This window comes from Hippopotamus amphibius, chromosome 15 (assembly GCF_030028045.1).
Source record: "Hippopotamus amphibius kiboko isolate mHipAmp2 chromosome 15, mHipAmp2.hap2, whole genome shotgun sequence".
In the NCBI taxonomy this organism is placed as follows: domain Eukaryota; kingdom Metazoa; phylum Chordata; class Mammalia; order Artiodactyla; family Hippopotamidae; genus Hippopotamus; species Hippopotamus amphibius.
Window position 1 is genome coordinate 13,878,776 of NC_080200.1, and position 17,336 is coordinate 13,896,111.

Sequence of the window (17,336 nt, forward strand, 5' to 3'; positions counted from 1 at the left end):
GAGGATTTAAAATGATTTGGTAAAAGACTTCTAAATGATATCAAATGCACACATTTTGTAATTCGAAATTCTGGTTTTGAATTTGAATCTGCAAGTATTTTGTCTGAACTTGGAGAGCCACCGGAAACATTCTAAATGTTAATATCCTCACCCAAGTAGTAGGGATAACAATGCCCGTCATCCTGAGGTTGTTCCAGATTTAGACAATAAATGTCAAAAACGTAGCATAGTCCCTTCCTGTTAGTAAATGAATGGTTACCCCTGGCAATGAGATTTGACTAATTTTTCCTCTTCTTCCTCTCAAATGTTTCCACTGCTTTCCCACCTCTTACTACCCAATCTCACAGCCTTATTTCAGTTTCTTGCCATCTTCCCCACGTGCGACACATGGCACCCCTCTAGCCAATGTTCACACTGACCCAGAGAAATCTTTCTATGTTACAAAGCGGGTTGCCCCACTCCCTGATTTAACGCTCTCCTGGGGACTCCCCACTGGAGAAAGGCCCAAATTCCACAGCTTCAAACCCTAGGCTTGACTCCTCCTGACTGAACCACCAGCTTCACCCTCATGCTGCCCTCACCCACATCACTCTCATAAATATTGAACGTGAGTCACAGCCTCACTTGATACCACAGACTCAAGACTCAGAGCCTACATGCACCTGCTTCCCTCTGCTGGGAGAGTCGACCACTGGTCTATTTGCAATTCCTCACTCATCTCTATCTTCAAAGCTCCATCTCTTATTTCAAATTGCCTAGATTATCTTCTTAATGAATCTTTTAAAATATTCCCACAGAAAAAAGGTACTTTCTCTTACAATAATTTATTTATAGGTTTATCATTGTTGAATTAAAAAATTCAATATCTTTTATTCTCTGCTAGTCTGTGAGTGCCTTAAGCTATGTGTCAATATCATACATACTCACCAACCCCTGCCCCTGACTTAGTTTAGTTGGGAACCGTAGCTAAATAAATACATATTGCATAAAGGAATGAAAGAACGTGTTCTCACAGAAATTGCCAATGATGAGAGAACAAAATGAAGCAGGGAAACACTAACATAGGTATAGAAGACATTCTGGAGGAATGTTTTCCATATTCTATTAGCGGATCAGACCCATTAGAGGGTCAGACTATGTGGTTTGTAAGAATAAAATAGTACAGAATAAATAAAACACAAAAGAAAATAGAGTGCATTATGCATAGTAAGCCTTTTTTTTGTTCTCTTTGTTCAGATGTGTGTGTCTCTATGTGTGTGTATATGTGTGTGTATGTGCACACAAGTGCATACATGTGTCTTTCTTGCTTGTCTGTGCACCTAAGCTGGATCACATGTAAAAGGCATGTTTTGCCCTGGGACACCATCCAAAATGTTTCTCATCACTTGTAGTAAATGCAAGAGTAGTTTTAAAAGACCAGTTCCTGCTCAGGGAAAAGCAACGTGAATAAAGAGGTCAACAGAAGAGGCAGGTTGCAGAGAGAACAGGCAGCAGAGTGTTCAGACTCAAGGGACCACACACTGACTGCGGCTTTATTCCTCCGTTTGCCTCATTTCCTTACCCACACCAGACGGCTGATCCAATTTTTATTATTTAGTGGGTGAGGCTGCTCCTTCTCTCACTTTTCTTATGTGGCATCTTTCTGTGTTATTCTTGGGCTTTGTGTTTTGATTTCCTTTTGACAAACCCATTGGCCACACTCTACTTCTGTTTCTAATTCTTTTCCCACACGTGAAGCCCTCATCACAATATAGTCCTACACAGGCCACAAAAACCTACCCTTCCCTTCATTTTATTTACACCTGTATACACTCTGTCATGCATGCATTTATACTGTAATCTTCTTTCTCCATTAAAATGTTAGATCCGAATGGAGAAGAACATCACCTGCTTTGTTCACTCCGTGGTTTCATTAAGTTGTGCATTTATACAGAAACACATTTTTAGAAAATGGAATTTATAAAAAAAGAAAATCAGGGGAAATAAAATCTGATTAAATATAGTAGATTCAAACAACTTTACTAAACAAACTTGAATGAAATAGTAAGATAAACTTTTGAAAGAAAAAATATAAAACAACAATAGTCATATTAACAGAAGTTTTAAATATAAATGAAATAGACAAAAACCTAAAGAGAAGAATAGGAACTATAATTTTAAAAAATATTTCAGGAAGCAGTATCTAAAATAATTTCAACTTATATAAACATAAAGAATTTAAATATGCTTATGAAAAAGATATAAACAATATTTAGTTGAATGCAAACGCATGTGTTCCACAAGATGGGAGCAAAGGATTACTATTTTGAAAATAGATCTGATCACAAAAGGCAAAAGGTAGCACTGAGAAACAACATGCAAAATAAGATAGCGATGCATATAAAAGGTGGTGTGATACTATTACAGGGGCAGAAGAACTTCCTATGTTTAAAAAACAATGGGAAAGGCACGAAACATGACCCAGTGATAGATTTGATCACTCAAAATTTACAAACTCTCACACATCCCAACAGATATATTATACATACATACATATAAGAAGTAAATGGCAAATAGAAAACTTCTTTAAAAATTGTAATTCTTTTGTTTGAAAGAATGCAAAAAATCATAATGAAAAGAGACTGGGATAGGGAATTCAGATTAGGGGAAGTGGTTGCAGTTTAGAGCAGTTTTGGATGAAATGGTGCTACAGAAATGGTGTTGACACAGGGGTGTGGGGGAGGGGAAGAGTGAAGCTGCATTTGGCTCTATTTTCAGCACAGAAGATTTGTCAAAGTATTACAAATATATCTCACCCTCCCCTTCTTCCACATATTGGAGTGCAATTCCTGGCCTTTTCTCCCTGAGCTGGAAAAAAAAAAATTACAAAGGAAATGATATAGCAAAAACAAACAAAAGAGAAATAACTCCCAGACACCGGTATATAAAACAAAAAACATGCGTAGACAATTTGCAATGGAGAAGGTAAATGCTAATATACCCCCAAATATATTCAGCCTCCCAGGTCATAAACTAATTGCAAACATAAACCATTTACCATATGCCTGTTTAGATATTAAATTCACCTTTTTTCTAATGACTACTCAATGTAAGAGAAGATTCTGTGAAATGTGTGTCTTAAGAACTGAAGTTTCCAGGTAGTAGCTACTACCTCTACTGATCTGGATCTTCCTAATGAATACAGAACATGCTCAAATATATCCCATCTTAAAAACCAAAAATCAATAAATCAAAAGTCCTCACTTCACTGCAAACCACTCCTAAACTAGTAGTTTATTTTCCTACACCCTTAACCTGCAAAATTCCTTGGAAATGATTTTTCTGATACCAATATGCCTCCTGCTTTTTCTTGAGTTTCATCCAACTAGATTTTCATTCCCATCACTTAATTGTCAACAACAATGTTTGAACTGTAATTGTAACAGAACTTTGTCTTTTAAAAATTAAATAAATTTATTATAAATGAATTAGTCAATTGAGAAAACAAGCATGGAGATCACTAGGATCTGGGCCAACTAGATTTTCAGGTGACCTCAGGTAAATGTTCTTGGGTTTCACTCTCTCTGACATTCTCTGCAGTGTCTGTTGGGCTCTTGGACTCACCTCAATGGGAAGCCTGAGAGGAAGGTCTCTGTGTGGAAGTCCAAACTCCTCCCTGGATGGTTGAGGTTGGGGACTGAAGTTGTGTCTCCAGACCAGAAAGAAGGAAGGAGTGATGCGTTGGTCCCTGAGCCAGTCTTAGGAACCCAAATGCAAAAACCATGCCCGCTCTAGCTCAAGGTGGAATTGCTCAGGAATTGCATCAGTGAAGATATTTATAGCTCTGTGTATTTTCTGTATCTGCTCATTATACCCGCTGAGAACATTTTCCATTATTACTCCAACCTGAATACATCAGTTCCTCAAGGGAACTCATCTGGACAGAATGGAATTTTTTTCTGCTGATTTGCTGTTCCCAGGAGACTAGGTTAGAAGTCAGGTATATTCAGTTCTTATTACTACTCCGTGAACTCTCCTGTCTTCCAGAGGTCTAACATTGAAACCTTTTACAACCCTCAGTCAAAGTTTCCTCCAAATCTAAGCCTGAGGAACCTGTCTTGACTAGGTCCCTTGGCTCTCAAAAGCACTGGCTTGCGATGAGAACACAGCTCCTGATATCTCCAGAAGATTACTATTTCTTCTTCAATGAGGGAGAGAACTATGTTCCCTTGCTAGAAAACCATGGGTGAAATAATCTTGGCTTCATAATACTTTTGATATAGCAATTATGAATTTCATATTTTTAACATAAGCGAAAATCTGGCATTTTGTCCTTTATAAAACATTTGGTAATTATAAGAGATACATTAGATTCTTTAATGTACCATGTGCAGAGCTTAGAATCTTATATGTATTGTCTCATTTATTTTTGCAACAGCCCATCTTATGAAGATTGTACAATTATGAATCTCAATCTAAATTTGCAGAATTGTGGTTCAGATGGGTCAGTGATTGGCCCAAAGTGATGAACTGAGTAAAAGATGTGTTTTGATAAGAACACAAGATATTTCTAGATCTCTTGCTCTAGGCAGTGGTTCTCAATCAGAGATGATTTTTTGTCTCCAGAGGACACTCGGAAATATCTGGAGAAATTTTTGATTGTCATATCTGGGGAAGTGCTAATGGCTCATGGTGGGTTCAGGCCAGGGATGCAGTTCAACAACCTATGTGATGCACAGCACAGCCCCCACCACAAGGAATTATCCAGCACAAGGGTCAACAGTGGTGAGGCTGAGAATCACTGTCCTAAACAAGCCCTTCTAACAGCAATGTATTATACGAATCACTAGGGGATCTTATCTTTAAATACAGATTCCCATTCAGCAGGACTAGGATGACCCAGAGATTCTGCATTTGTCACAAGCTGTGAGATGATGCTGATGCTGTAGGTCCTGTTCTGTGGACCACTCTACAAGTATCAAGGCTGTGGTCCAGTATTAGAGTCAGGTGTGGGTATTTTTAGGCCCTTTCTATTAATAATCTTCCTTCCCACCTCAGGTTTGACGTAAGGTGATCAAATGTTGGACTCAGTCATTCAGCTTCTGAATACACAAGTTTATAAGGTAACTCTTGAATATTTCCCATGTAACAGGTAATAAAAAAAAATAGGTCTTTATTTCCTTTTCTATAAACTATGGCAATTGCTCCTAAGAAGTTGGTACTAGAAGTGATGATATTGCAGAGCTCATAGGAAGTTGGTTGGCACAGATCAGACACTCAATCCACAGCAGCTGTTACGACTCTGTCTGAGTTCTGCATTTACTAAGCTCATTTGGATGCTAGATCATTTCTTGTGGTATGAAATGAATCTAGGATTACCTGATCTTGGGACTCTACAACCCCCACCCATTCCTTTGAGTCTTAAATGTGCCTCATGTGGAAGCACTGTGTCTCCACTGCTGGGCCTTGAACTTGGACATATGATATGCTTGGGTTTATAGAATATGGGCAGAGTTGATATGCTGTGTGCCTAAGGAGAAGCTGTTAGAGGCTTTGTGAGAGTGCACCCTTTCTACAAGGGTGAGTCAAAAATTATTCACATGCTGGCTGTAGAATTTATTGTAATTAACTTTTAGAAAAGACAAATACATAACTTCTTACACATAATCTCCTTGCTTTACAGTACTTTGTCCATCTGTCAACAAGCTTTCATATTCTTTCATTAAAGAATATTTTAGACTGAGCTGCAAGCCATGAATGCACCACCACTTCTTCATCAGAAGTGAATCTTTGTCCTTGTAGAGCTGCTTTCAGGGGACCAAACAAGTGAAAGTCCAATGGAGCAAGATTAGGACTATAAGGGGGATGCTTTAACACCTCAAAATTAAGTTTTTGCAGAGTGTCGACAGTGTGGGCAGAAGTGTGTGGACGTGCATTGCCATGCAAGATCACAACGCCCTTGGATAGCAGTCCTCTGTGTTTAATCTGTGGACATGGATGGGCGTCCAGCTCCTTCTTGATGGCTAACACTTGTGTGACCTTCCTTGTACTTCTCTACCCACTCATACACACTTATTTGAGACAAAACACTTTCTCCATACTGCGCACAGAGTGTTCGATAAATAATGGCACCAGGTACACCCTCAGACCACAAAAAAAGAATCACTGCACGCTGCTCTTCTTTCATGCAATCACAAGTGGGGCATCCATTTTTGCTCGCACCGTAGTTAGAAATGAACTGATGTAACACATTCACACCCGCACAGCAGTGACTGGAGAGACAGAAGCCTTAACGGAAAGTGCTGATAAGACAGTGCAGCCAACAGAAGTTTTAATATAAACGGAGTGCGGATAATTCATTTTTGACTCATCCTTGTAGTTTGGCCGTTCCGTAGATTTTAACGTGTAGTTTCTAGATGTTTACCTAAAAGGTATTGGTTACTCTTACAGTGAATAGGTAATCCCTCTGATTCATTGTCATATTACTAAGGGGGGATCAACTTCATTTCCTTCCAGGTAGATAACCATTTTGTGAGATTTCGTTCAATAGTCTAATCTTCCCAAACATATTGAAGTGCAACCTTGACATATATTAAATACACTTATATACGGAGACCTAATTTGTTGATTCATTCAACAAATATAATAACTCGTATTACTGTTCCCCTCTATTGTGAGAATGGGCACCTCACACTTACAAGCTGGTCCATTGACAAGATTCCCGGAATGAAGTGAGGCATGTAGCCTAGCACAGTCGGGTCGGAGCCCTAGATAGTTTGCAGCATGTGTCTAATGTGATAATAAACTTTTGTTATTTTAGGCAGTGTGATTTGTGAAATTGCTTATTACCACAGCAAAGCTGACCTCTACACCCCTTTACATATTTAATATTAATATTTATCTACCAGCTAAATTGACACTGTGGGATACAGACTTGTTGAGGTACAGATTCCCAGATGGTATGCATATGGGAATAAAATCCCCAAAATAAAAATCACAGCCTGAGACTTCAAATGTTTTTTAAAATAAGCATGGGTATTCTCACCTATTCTCCACTGGTTTGATTTCTAGTTCATAGAATGATAATAAAATAATTATATGTTTTATACGTGTACCTTGTTTTCTGAAGTTGTTCTTAATTTGCTTTCTGATATTATATAATCAAATAAATATGGATACTGTTGAAGTACTTGTACTATATCTACTATTAGATATTAGAGAAATTCCCATTCATTTTCATTCTCTCCCTCTCTCTCTCCAAACAACTTTAGAGAGAGTTGTATCTTCAGTTTCTGCCTATAGTGTAGAAATATGGAAATCACTTCACTCCCACCCTAACAGGAAAAAGACAGGTAATCTACAAAATCATATATTTTCCTCAGCTTATCATAGACCTGAGGTTACAGAGCAACCAGCTACTCTGAAATCTAAAGTGAGTCAGTCCAATAAGAGCCAGGGATGTGAGGAAGAGCTTTCCAGGGGGAAGATCATGGAAGGAAGTCATTGCCAACATCCATCAGGCAAGGTTTCAGCCAAAATCTAAAAGAATATCTAAAGGTCAAGTGTAGATTGGCAACCATGAGAACATAGAATTGATATGATTGGGTAATAGTATTTTAGCATAACGCTCAGATAACCACATTAAGTCAACTTTTTTATTCATTTTATTTTCCTGCGTAGACTTCACAAAAAGACATGTATGTGACAATAACTTTGCCTGTCATTACGGAAGGCAGTGTAGACCCAGCTGTATAATAGGAGAGGATCCTAATGAGAATAAAACTCAATTACTACGTATTAAATGCGTGATTGTTAAAGTCTACATTATTGGGAAGAGCAGTTAAGGTAGTGATAGACAAAGAAATGATGTACACAAATGTGAATAACTGGTCTCATGTTCCTCTATTACAAAATTTTATAAATTCCCTGGGTTATCAGTGTGGTCTTTATTCATATGAGTGAATGACACATATGGACTCAAAAATCAATGAGCACTTGCAAATACTTTTGATATAAGTTTTGGGGAAATGTGTAAAAGCAAAAGAATGGACAAATGGAAAATTTGTATGTATCTCAGAGCCGAAAACTTAATCAATTGAGTTAAATGTAGAGAGATGTTGAAGACAAAGAAAGGGAAATTTCAGGAAATAATAGAAAGAACAAATTCTACACCCACAATTTGATCAAAGAATAGCTACACTTATTTGAGCCCTGCAATCATGGACACTTATTTGCCCCTGAAGAGTTGGCCTTTTTATAGCCCAATGAATCTTTTCAGAGCCCCCTTTATGTCTTTATTCTGCAGACTGTAGAGAAATGGATTCAACATGGGTGAGGCAACATTGTACATCACCGAGGCTGTTGCACTTGAGTGTGAGCTGTGGGCATCAGCAAGGTTAATGTACACTCCTAGGACTGTACAACAAAATAAGGCAATAACTGAGAGGTGAGATGAACAGGTGGAACCTGAGCTGATGAGATTCTTCAGAATGAGGAAACTATCTAGAATACAAGTAAAGTATTCCAATGAGTGGATCACCATTCAGCAGCCCAGATACAACACACACCATCATATCCTTAAGGAAGGTGTCACAACAGGCACCTTGGACCACCTGATTGAGTTCACAAAAAAAGTGGTGAATCGCCAAGATTGTACACAAGGACAACCTCAACATCATTAAGGTTTGTACCAAGGAATTCAGGACACTCATCATCCTGGACACCAGAACCACAGAGCCAGGGGTTCTTGATGATTGTGTAGTGTAAGGGGAGGCAGATGGCCATGAAGCAGTCATAGGCCATCACAGCCAAGAGAAAGTCATCCAATGCAGCAGTGCAGGGGTGGCAGATGGCCACAAAGCAGTCATAGGCCATCATAGCCAAGAGGAAGTTGGCCAACCCTGCAAATAGTATATAAAAATACATCTGTATGATGCAGCCTCCATAGGTTACAACTTGGCTCTGGGTCTGGATGTTCCACAGCATCTTTGGAATGGTGGTGGAGATGAGACAGATGTCTAAAAAGGATAGATTGGAGAGGAAGAAGTATATGGGTGTGTGGAGGTGGGAGTCTGAGCTGACAGCCAGGATGATGGGCAGGTTTCCAAACACAGTGATCAGGTACATGGAAAGGAAAAGTCCAAATATGAATGGCTGCAATTCTGGTTACTCTGAAAATCCTAGAAAAAGAAATTCTGAAATTTGTGTATCATTCCCTGGTTCCAAGTGGTGGAAGTGACTACCAGAAAATTTTAAAAAGGCTAATTTTCACATAAGCAAGCATTAGTAACCTAGAATAAATGCTATGTTTGTTTTATAGAGTCAATACATTAATTTCCACATTTGGTGTATTAAGTATATCCTTAGTCCATTTTTATAGAAATTCTTTTTCCCACTGTTAACCTGTTATTCAAGCATAATATATACTATTGTTTTTTCTGAGAATATCTTTCATGCATTTGAGGAATATACACTGAATACAGACCATATTCCAGGCATGGGCAGAACATAGTGGGAGCTTCAGTGAGAGCTCCTGGGCCTGACCAGCCGGGAGAAGGGCGGAAGACTTGAGAGTGTGATTAAAGCTTAAAGCTCCTTCTTCCTTTAAGATTGATTCTTGCAACTCCCCTTTGTAATCTTGATTGTAAGCTAAGAGCTGAGTCAAGAAATTTTAAATTCTGATGTATATCATGACCCTTCCAGGGAAGATCAATCCTTAATCCTCAGGCTAAAGTCATTGTTTTTAGTAATCAATCCATTGCTGTTGTAAAGTCCTATTGTTAGAGGTAACTAGGTGGGGATTATGATTAACTCCTCTATTTTTAGGGCATATAAGACACGTGTACGACTCCATCGTGGGTCTCTCCACCCCCTTCTGGTGTCTGAGCCAGAAGCTATTTGTAGTAATAAACTGCTACTCTGCTACTTAAACCTGAGCAGTGGCTTGTTATTGATCCCCGGAGAAATTCTTTTCTTCTGGAGATCACAAATCTACACCCCTAGACAGATTTCATGGCAACAATAGGAATCATTAAAAATAATTCTCTGGCATCTAATGGCAGAGAGATAATATAATTGAATAAAAATAATAACATATCTGATAGTGCAGGTTCTACGAAGAAAAGGAAAACATATATAAAGTAGAGAGTGGATAGAAAGTGTTATTTTATCGGGAGTTCAACCAGGACATGCAAACAAGGTGACACTTTAACAGATACCTCAAAGAAGAATGAGAGGGTGACACAAGGTTACCTGGGGAAATGTGTGCCTGGCAGAAGGAACAGCCAATGCAAAGACCCCGAGGAAGATGTGTGTCTTAGAAAATCAAGGCTCCAAATGAGCCAGTGTGTGGAGGGGAATGAGCAAGGCATAGAGTGATGAGAGATGATGTTAGAGAATGTTGAGGAAGGAGGTGGGCCTGCCTGCTGCTGCTCAGACTTTAAGATAGAGGAAGTCCAGTGACCACACTATGTAAATTTTGCACTTGATTAATCTCATTGAAAAGGCATCATGTAAACTGATAACAATCCCTTCCTCAGTACCTTTTCTTGATTGAGTCATGGCCCCTGTATTATGAATAACCTTGGAATATATCAGTCCAGGTACCCCTACTCTGAGGACTGCTCTCAGTTCACAAGAAACACAGACACACAGACATAGACACACACACATACACGCGTACACACACACACACATCCCCCACATAGCCAGGTCTCCTCATCTGTGTCATTTCTATGCTCTTTTCACTCCCTCCCACTCTGTTTAGCCTTTGAGTAGATACAACTCAAGTTGTCCAGATCAAGCATCCTCTCTCTAAAGAATTTAGAAATGGTACCCAGAGATTCCTATCTCAAGTCTCTCAAGGACACACAAACTTGGGCTCTGTGTTGGTACGTCCATTTTGTGCCCGTATTTAAAAAAACATAATTAGTTTGTTCCATAAGCATAGAAGAAGAGAGAAGAACAAAATGCTTTTGAGAAAGAAATGAGATATCATAAGCTCAGGTGGTCCCTAAGTGACTTTGAGGAAGAAAAAGTTTCATTGATTTCTGGCAGCATGCCAACCCTGATTCAACTCATTTGATTCTAAGTAAAAATAATAAAGGGAAAAAACATTTGTCCAAAGTACAAAAGTAGTGAGAAATTTATGGTGTGAAACCTCTTACAGATTGAACACCCCAAGTAAAAACTGATCAAAGAAAATAAACCAATAATTCACAAAAGGAAATATACAAAATACAAAAAGTTGTATATTTTTAATATCAGTCAGTAGAAGACTTGTTTTCCCTGTGCCTGTCCCATATTTATTTGACCAGCTGCTTTTTATGTGATTGAATAGAAGATGAGGAAAGCTCCTTTCTCACTTATGTTATGTGGCATCTTTTCTTTGTTTTCCTTCTACTTTGGGTTTTGAATTCATTTTGGTTAATTCAATTGCATGCTCTAATCCTGGTCTTCATCCAAACTGCAAAGACCTCCTCAGACAACAGTGTAAAATCCTGCACATACCATGACAGTTCCAGCCTTTTAATAACTGAATAATTTTATATGATTTAAACCTGAGCACATTATGTTGGACACATATTTATTCCATTGTACTCTGACTTCACCATTGTGATGTAGGATACAAACAAGCAGGGTAGGTAAAAACCCACAAGACGAAACAAATGAAGAGGAAATAGTCTACCTGAAAAAGAATTCAGAGTAATGATAGTAAAGTTGATCAAAAATCTCAGAAGTAGAATGGACAAAATACAAGAAACTTTTAACAATGACCTAGAAGAACTAAAGAGCAAAAAGAGATGAACAACACAGTAACAGGAATTTAAAATATTCTAGAAGGAATCAATAGCAGAATAACTGAGGCAGAAGAATGGATAAGTGAGCTGGAAGTTAGAATTGTGGAAATAACTGCCACAGAGCAGAATAAAGAAGAAGAAAAAAAAAGAAGAAAACAATTGAGGGCAGTCTCAGAGACCTATGAGACAACATTCAATGCACCAACATCCAAATTATAGGGGTCCCTGAAGAAGAGAAAGAGAAAGGATCTGAGAAAACATTCGAAGAGGTTGTAGTCCAACAAGCAGGGTTACACCTGTTTTGCTTTCCTTTGTATTTCCACCAATGCATGTGAATATATGCACACTTACATAAAAACAAATTTAAGTAAATGTTAAGTTATGATGTAAAAAGAATGACAAGGAGGATGAACCAGGTTAAATAGAGTGGTTTCAAAGGAATTCAATTTAACAAATTTGAATGATTCATCAAAAAATAACTGAAACAAGATATAAAATAATTTAATGACATCAACCTGGATTAATAATTAAATTAAAAAAGACATAAACATAAAAGAATATAATATATAGTGTTCCTAGAAATTTTGGCACATAGTAGGTACTGAGTTGAATGAATTAAAAATTAGGTCGCAGTATATAAGTGTATTTAGTATGTCAAGGTTTTTTTCAATATTTTCAGAAAGATTGGATTGTTGAATGAAATCTGGCAAAATGGATATCTACCTGGAAGAAAATGAAGTTGATCCCTGTCCTTGGTCATATGACAATGAATCAGAGGGATTACCTATTCACTGTAAGAGTAACCAATACTTTTTAGGTGAATACCTAGAAAACTATACAGAAAATCCACAGGATGGCCAACTATCTTAACTTAGGAAAGAAACTCAGAAGTAAGAAGATAGACATATTTAACCAAATACCACGTAAAATATTTTAGTGGACAAAACATCCTCCAAAGTCAGTTGAGAAACAGCAGTTTTTAGAAAATCATTTGAAAAGTTGATAATTGTAGGATAATAGGCACATAGTATATGGGCATACAATAATAATAGGTAAATCAAAATGGTGATCAAACACATGAGTCTTTGATCAAATTTAGGAATACTTTGGAAAACAACAAAAATCTCTAACAAAAAAGTTAAAGTGTTGTCACATTGATTGGGATTGGAACTTTTAAACAAGTAGCAAAGGAGTACTTTAATGTTTCTGGCAGAAATGTAAAATGTTACAACTTTGGGGAACAACCTGAAGAAAAGTACAGATATTAATAGTACAGATTCTTTAACTCAAGGTTTCTCAGTCTGAGCACTATTGACATTCTAGGGCAGATCCTTCTCTGCAGTGGGTCTGTCCTGTGCACTGTAGGATATTTAGAACATCCCTAGTTTCCACCCACCCCTTTTCAGTGTGATAGAAAAATATTTTTTTCAAATATTGCTCAATGTCTCCTAGTAGAAAAATCACTCCTGGTTAGAACAACAATTTAAACTTAATAATCCCACAATATTTTTGTAGCCTTGTTTTAACAGCAATGGAATAGCAAAGAATATGAAAGACCTTCAAAACTATGAGTAGCAGAGTCCTACCATGACATATTATGCAGCCACTAAAAGAAGGAAACAAACACAAACAGTACCTATGATGCACATAGGATTATATTCATGCATTTGTAAAAAAGTGTATGGATAGATATGTGTGCATGATATAGAAATAGAAGTTTTAAATGAAAGTAATAACTTATGAAAAAAAGTCAGTGAGAATGAAATTAGGTTAAGTATAGTGGTTTAAAAACAACAGTTTGTGGACTTTCTTGGTGGTGCAGTGGTTAAGAATCTGCCTGCCAATGCAGGGGACACAGGTTCGATTCCTGCTCCAGGAAGATCCCACATGCCTTGGAGCAACTAAGCCTGTACACCACAACTATTGAGCCTGCTCTCTAGAGCCTGTGAGCCACAACTACTGAAGCCCATGCACCTAGTGCCCATGCTCCACAACAAGAGAAGCCACCACAATGAGGAACCCATGCACCACAATGAAGAGTGGCCCTTGCTCACTAGAGAAAGCTTGTGCTCAGCAATGAAGACCCAATCCAACCAATAACTAACTAACTAACTAACTAAATAAATAAATAAGTAAAAGGGAACCCAAAGAAACAAAAACAAACACATGCACACACACACAAAGAAAAAAAAAAAGAAAAGGGAACAAAAAAACAAGAGAACAACCAAACAAAAGAAGCCAAAAACAAAATCAAGCAATTAAAAAGAAAACTAACCAAAAATAGCAGAATGCAAACCTAAAATAAATAAATAAATAAAATAAACACAAAAAACTGATTTAAAAAAAGATTAAAAAAAAACCAAAGAGAAAAAAACAAGGAAAAACACAAAACAATGACATAGTAAAGTAAAAATAGAAAAATAAAAATATATTTAAAAGTTGAAAATATATATAAATAAAAATAAATAATAATAATAAATAACAAGAGAACAAAACCAAACATTAAAGAATAGTAAAAGTATATTTTCCTGGAGTCTCAGCTGTCAATGTCCATGCCTCCACCATGAGCCACAGCCAATCTCCCCAGAAGGCCTTCCAATACCTCTAGTAGGTCTCTGGAGCCACTGTGGGTACTGTTCAGCTATCTCGGAATCTGACCTGGCCCAACTCCTGCGTGTACTTGACCCAAAAGTTCACAGCTGCTAAAGCTAGACTGGTTTCAGTACACGCGTTGTCCATTGAGATTTTCCACAGATGCAGGGTTTGCCAAGCCGATCGTCAGGATTTAATCTGCAGCTTGTGCAGCTGCATAGAAAGATTATTCTTCTTTTTCCTTAGTCTCCCCACCCCTGGGGCTCAGCTGTGGTTTTTAGCCCCACCTCTACACGTGGGCCACCCATAGGGGTCTTCTCCCTAGGCTGCCCTTGAGCACTTGGGTCTGCCCCAGTGAGGGCAGGGCGTGGAGGTTGCTTGGCTTCCAGTGTTGTGGGAGCCTCAGTAGCAACAGCTGTGTGGGGGAATCATCAGCCATGAGAGATCTGGTCCTGTCGGTGACAAGGCGTGCAGGGAAGCTGGCAGCCACGGTCACGAGAGACATGGCCCTAGTGGGAGCCTTTCTGAGTCCCCAGCAACAGGTGCATAAGGGTCTGCTCTGGTGGGGGCATTTTTCAGGACCTGGCAGCAGGCACCTTTGTGCCAGACCCATGTCATTCAACAGTGGAGCCTTGCTTCTATGGCAGTCCAGGTTTCCCTCCATGAGCATTCCTGGTTGAGGATTTCCTCCTTCCCATCCACCCAGGCTGTCTCCTTGCAGCCAACAACCGTCTTCACCCTGGGTTTGCTCTCCAATTTCAAGCTCCCAGCCCCCGTGTGCATTAGTGGATACAAGTCCCAGTCTGAGATGTGCAGGGCTGTGCCACAGACAATCTGTGTAGGTCTCACTCTGTCCTCTCGGCCACAGATAGGCTGTTTCATCCTCCTCCAACAGGCTGAGATGCTCTTCTTCTGTCCCAACTGATTTCCCCTTTGGTGAGGGGGCTTCCTCTGATGAAGGAACCTCTCCTCTCCTCAGCTCCCCACCCCGCAAGGGATGCAGGTCCCATTCTGCTTCCTCTCCTCTTCTTTTTCATTTCTTCTTTTTTTTCTTCCTATTCAGTTACATGGGGAACTTCCATGTCCTTTCTGGTGTCCAAGTTTTTCTGCTAGTGTTCAGCTGGTGCTCTGTGAGAATTGTTCCATCTGTAGATGTATTCCTGATGCATTTGTGGAGACAGATGAACTTCACGTCCTCCTACTCCTCCACCATCTTGAAGTCCCCTCAACTTCTCTATTCAATTTAAATAGCACACTTTAGGGACTTCCCTGGTGCCACAGTGGTTAAGAATCCACCTGCCAATGCAGCAGACACAGGTTCGAGCCCCGGTCCAGGAAGATCCCACATGCCGCAGAGCAACTAAGCCCATGAGCTAAAACTACTGAGCCTGAGTGCTGCAAATACTGAAGTCTGCACACCTAGAGGCTGTGCTCCACAACAAGAGAAGCCACTGCAATGAGAAGCCAGCACACCACAATGAAGAGTAGACCCCACTCACCACAACTAGAGAAAGCCCATGCACAGTAATGAAGACCCAATGCATCCAAATATAAATAAATGAATAAATTTATATGAAAAGCAATAAATAAAACACAAATAATTTATTAATTTTTCTGCCCTTTGTTATCTAGGTTTTTTTTTCTTTTGTAATTTTCTAGCCTGGCAAATTTATTCACAATTTTAAAGTGATAAATTTTTAACAGATAAATGGAAATTTTAAAGAGATAAATGGAAATTCCCATTTATCTCTTGAGACTACAATGATTTCTCTTCTCAAATGACATTTTATACTGAGTAATTTTTCTTTCATTTTACTAAAGAATAATTATAAGCTGTACTATATCTGTGGAAAAAATAACTTATTTACATAATTTCATAGGAGATGAAAATATGAACCACAGTTTATCACTTCTTTGTTCATCATTCCTTTGAACATCACTACCATAATTGCTCGTCCTGAAAATGTAGAACATATAGTGTGTTTCATAACATGCATTTCAATTTGTTTCCCTCATATGATCTTGTTCTCTTATTTGACTGAGTATCAATATTGTCTACCAAGGTCACTGACAAAACTGATCATCAGATGTGTGTGTTTAATTGTCATCTATGTGAAATATGTTTCAATAAAGTATTTGACATAATATGGCCCAGAGATGACCTTAAATATTAGGAAGCAATTCTGCCACATTATTACTATATAAAGTATTATTTGTGGTGTACATTTACTTATTGATATACACGAGATCAGTATCCATGTGTAAAGGGGTTTATCGTTGCAGTGAAGGATCGTTTCTTGTAATAATATTTTCTATTCAATTATCTTTCTGCTTCTTCTTGAAACCTTCCATTGTAGACTACAAATATGATTCCTTCAATCACTCTAAATGAAATATCTTCCACTACTCTAAATTTTGTTGTAACCACTAAAAGTGTAGTGGTAGTGAATGAACATTATCGATATTTTATATTTTATACATATAAAGTATGTCACTAGAGAACTTAAATTCCTGTTCAGTCCTGTAATTCACAGTCACAAACATGCATATCCTTTCAACTTCTATGGTTAGCTACAAGGGAACCTCAGTAGAGGCACTTTTTTTTTTTTTTAAGAACTTTTATTGAGATACAGTTAACATACAATAAACTGCATATATTTAGAGTGTACAATTTTGTATCCCAATCTCCCAATTCATTCCCCCACAACCCTCCCCACTTTCCCCACTTGGTGTCCATATGTTTGTTCAGTAGAGGCACTTTTAATTGTAGCATTTGAAATAAACTTGAATGACAGTAATCATTAGTGCTTTCAAATATCAGAACCAAGGCCTAGCATTAGAAGCAACATATTGTTCTTTTTTCTTGATTTATTTTATTATATATTTTATTTTTATTTTTGACTGTATTAGGTCTTCATTGCTGCATGTGGGCTTTCTCTAGGTGCGGTGAGTCGGGGCTACTCTTCC